Raw genomic sequence first — 4,648 nt, forward strand, 5'->3', positions numbered from 1 at the left:
TGGTCGAATAGTAACAATTTTATTTGGGATATTCTTGTCACATGTATTCCTTATTATAGTCGTTAATTTATTTGCTATGTCATCCACTAGGTTGTTTAAGAATAAGTCATTAGTGTCAAGATTATTGATATCAGAAATCATACCATTAACGTCCATATGTTGAAAATCATATATTTTACGTTTAAATGTATCACACTTGGGTCTTACAGATTTGATATCAACATATATCGGACAATGGTCACTGCAAATAGGGTCTAACATCCCGCGATCCTGCACTTTTTGCTTATGAGATCAATTAAAGTACTGTATTGCGGGGTGATTCGAGTTGGTTTGTCAATAATTTGGGTTAGTCGGTGTAAGGATTCCAATAATTGAATTTTAGGATTGCTTTCATTTAAAATATCTACATTAAAGTCGCCAGTAATAACGGTAAATAAGTTAAGATCAACAGCGTTTCCAATTGACTGACCAATTAGTTCCCAGTACGCAATGCTCAGGTCAGCTCTGTGGAAGGTACTTATGAGGTAGGTACGATGTTTACATTTAACATGAACCCATACGGCTTCAAGTCCAGCAATGTCGAGCTGGTGCATATGCTCCACATACAAATTGTCTTTAACATATATAGCCACACCGCCCCCGCGACTCCCTCGATCTTTGCGGAATGGAGGTTGAAATCCCGGTATAAGAATATCATCGTTCGGAATGTCTTTATGCAACCACGTTTCAGTTATGCAAATGATATCAAAAGAATTAAATTCAACTTCTATAACATCTAATTTGTCTTTGAGACTGCAAACATTTTGGTGGACTATCTTTAAAGTATTTAGTACTGGGCCGGGGTTAGGATGTACGTCTCCACAACAGAGTATTACAAGAGATGCGATAATATTAACAGGTTTGCTGAAAACGCAAAGATGTCGGGATAGAAAAGTGAAAATATTTAGTTTACAAGCTGCATATGAGTGTAGCCCGACTGCAAATGTCCCCACTGCCTGTCTGTACTGACTGATGTCAACCGGCATCTATACATTCAAACACTCTATTGCACAGCAAAACCATCATCTTCTTGTTTTAAATACACACAAAATGTCATTTCTTTCAACATATAAGTTTGTAAATAGATATCACAGTCAACTGAGGGAGAGTAAAAGCATCCAATAAAGTCAAAGAAGATGTTTTTATAAAAGTAGAGAAAAGAAAGAAAACATGTAAAAGAGAGGAATGAAAAAGTCCACACCATCATTTCGATGTGATGGGGAAATACCATGGTGGAAACAGTATGGGTAATTAAAATGAAATAATTTGTACAGAAAGGGGAAAAGTGCCATAAACCTGCTAATTGCTATAAAAGCAATAGTAGGGAATAACATACCTAAGGTAAGTTTGTATATCATTGTTAATTTTTGATTAATCATATTTATGTCTATAATCGCTAGGTGTTATGCATGTTAGCTTACATACAACAGAAACAAGTGTGTATGTTTAACTGTAATATTAACTATAAATAATATTGAAAAATAAAATAAAATTATAAATAAATAAATAAATTAAAAATAATAAATACATATACATATACACACATACATACATACATATATATACATACACACATACATACTTATACACACATATACATATGCCAAAGTATTAATAGTAATAGTAAAGCAAATGAAAACATATATAAAAAATATAATAATAACAGTGTTGAGATATCAAAGGGAGTCAGTCAGCCAGCACGAACTTCAACAGCAGTAACATGTCCTACAACAACAAAAGCGTTACATAACTCGTGCGCTTACATAACTCGTGCGCTTACATAACTCGTGCGAGGTCACGTCAACTAATCCGCGTGGCTCGTGGATACCTGCCGGTTGTGAGCTCAAAATATTTATGGATAATTGAGAAAACAAACAACCTTGCGATGTCCTCGAAGGGTACCTACCATGATTAATGACTTTCTATCCAGTGAGTAAAACCCTTGTGTTGAATTCCTCAATATTTTGAACATAAATAAAATAGAGATCTGCAACAAAACAGTAACCTCGGCGGGTTGCATGATTTGCACGTGAAACCGTAGACAATCATAACGTAAACAAAAGCAAAGGGGTCAGTGCAGACAAAGCTTCTATTGTCTGATGTTTAAGTAAAGTTTAAGAACATACATAATGTGAGTCAGTGCAACAAGACAAACAATCCGCTTCGTTATTGTCAATATAGTTATTTTGTCAAATATACCGTCGGGTATTTACTCCACTTGCCTAGGAAGATGCTATATTACATGTCAAAGTAACAGCAATGAAGTTCAGCTGACATTAATTTACCCACGACAAATGGAGTCTTAATAAAGCATCAGAAAATTAAGAACCATTTATGCACTTACACACTTTGTAGAGCGATAGCTTTGATTGGTCTCGTCAGTGCTTTCAGCATCAGGTAAAACGGCAATACAATAACACTGGCGTATTTTACATGTGCAACCATAGATGATCATAGGGCAAATAAAAGCAAAAGTGTCGATGTAAACAGAACTTCTATTGATCGATGTTTAACCAAATTTAAGCACATACATAATGTGAGTCTTAGTGCAACTAGACAAATAACCAACTTCATAGTTGCCAATATAAATTGTTTTATCAGCGATACCAGTTTAATCCACTTACCGAGAAAGATGCTATATTAAATGATGAAGTAATAGCAATGGACTTCAGTTAATATTCATTTACCTACGACAGTTGGGGTCTCAACAAAGTAGCATAAATTACGAACCAATTACACAAGAACGCACTTTGTGGAACGATAGCTTTTTGTTTGTCAATAGATTTGTATTAGGGTAGCACTTTTAGTGAAAATTATTCCATCCAAGTATGAAACATAAGCTGATATTCAATTATTTTTGGCACAACACATTGAAATAATGATTGCAATTGGTCGTTGCTATGACAGAAAAATAATATATATATTCACTATTAATAATGCTGTTTGGTAAGGTTGATACATCAGGACCATAGAATCTGAATATCGTGATTGTTGAGAATAGAACAGTTCTGTTTAGGTATGCAAATCAGCTGGCAAGTCATTTGGTATTGTTCAATTAGGGTAGCATCTTGATGAATATTGTTTCATCAGGATATCAAGATATCAAGCCTGGACTAGTATACGGTTGTTGGTGACAGAACACAATGAAGCAATGATTGCAATTGATCGTTTATCTTGTAATGGAAGCATAGTTACTGTTGATATTGCTGTTTAGTAGGGAAGGCACAGTAACTCAGCATCTTAATATCATGGTTGATGAAACTAAATCATTTCTGTTGTTGATGTGTAAATGAACTGGAAAGACATTAGCTATTGTTCAATAAGCGTAGCGTCCTGAGGTTCAGCAGCTCACAAGACTTTCTCTCTGACTCTACTAAACTTTACATACATGTTAGATAATAGTTTTGGCATGTACTGATTACAGTAATAATTTATGGAAACTAGATTTTTTTGTGTTTTCCGTGGAAACCTGACATACAATTGAACTTGACTGTCTCATGTTGCACACAATGGACGTAGATGAAGATTGCTATTTTTTAGCACATGGCATATCTGTGGGTCATGACTAACTTGTGTATTAAGTTTGGTGAACCTAGCATGTATAGTTTCGATGATATGCCGTGGTCAGGTAACCATCAAATACATTTTGCATGTACCTAGCATGAACCTAGCATGTAAACTTTAAGAGATACTAGTATGTTCCGACAAAATAATCCAACACATTTGGCACTAAGTCATGTTTCCATGGGAACAGTTATCCTTAAGCCATCCATCACCCAAACATTGACATATCTAACTAATATCTCAGACTGGTAGGGGCCAGTAGATACTTAATCAAATCATTTCAGATACTATGCGTGCCCCTTTATTGACAAACTGACCATCTGTATCCCAAATGTCCATCCACCCAATTGTGTAGGAACACCAGTTTGAACGTTTCATCCTCATTTATGTCAATTCAGAGAAACTGTTATTCCCCAAGAAAAGGGAATCAATAAGAGTTCGGTTAGCTTGGTCAATGCACTTTCCCAGAATTCTTAGGTTGTACCTACCTGAGAAGTGTAGAAGACATGTTAGAGCAAATAACATTTTTATGCAACAATTGCTGATTGAATATAATAAATGCAAACATAATAGGTATAACAAATCAAATCAAATATCGGAAGTTTGGAAGATCTGCTCCGGACAAGATGATATCCTCATAGTCACAGCGTAAGTCGTGTTTCCATGGAAACAGTAACAAGAAGACAAAGTCATCAATATCCCCCACAATGGCAAAATACTCTTCATGAATATGTCTACGAGTTATGATTATGTCAAATATTTTGGTGTGTATATAGAAAAGTGGAAGGAGAGTATTGAAAGGTTTTGAAAGTTCTGCTCCAGAAAGGAGCACTATCACCAATTTCAGTCTATGTCAAACTTGTTGCCATGGAAACGCCAAAAATATTTTATTCAGAATTCCAAAACTACCAAAAGGCACAAGTACACCACCAGATATATATGAGGTATGAGAAGTTTGGTGAAGACATAGTGAACAGTTTTAGAGTTTTGCTCCGGAAAAGACAAATGTGCACGGACGGAGTCCATTTTAATACCCCCCCGCAAA

The sequence above is a fragment of the Haliotis rubra genome, unplaced genomic scaffold (genome assembly GCF_003918875.1).
Source record: "Haliotis rubra isolate DU_JTF1 unplaced genomic scaffold, ASM391887v1 Scf504, whole genome shotgun sequence".
NCBI lineage: Eukaryota > Metazoa > Mollusca > Gastropoda > Lepetellida > Haliotidae > Haliotis > Haliotis rubra.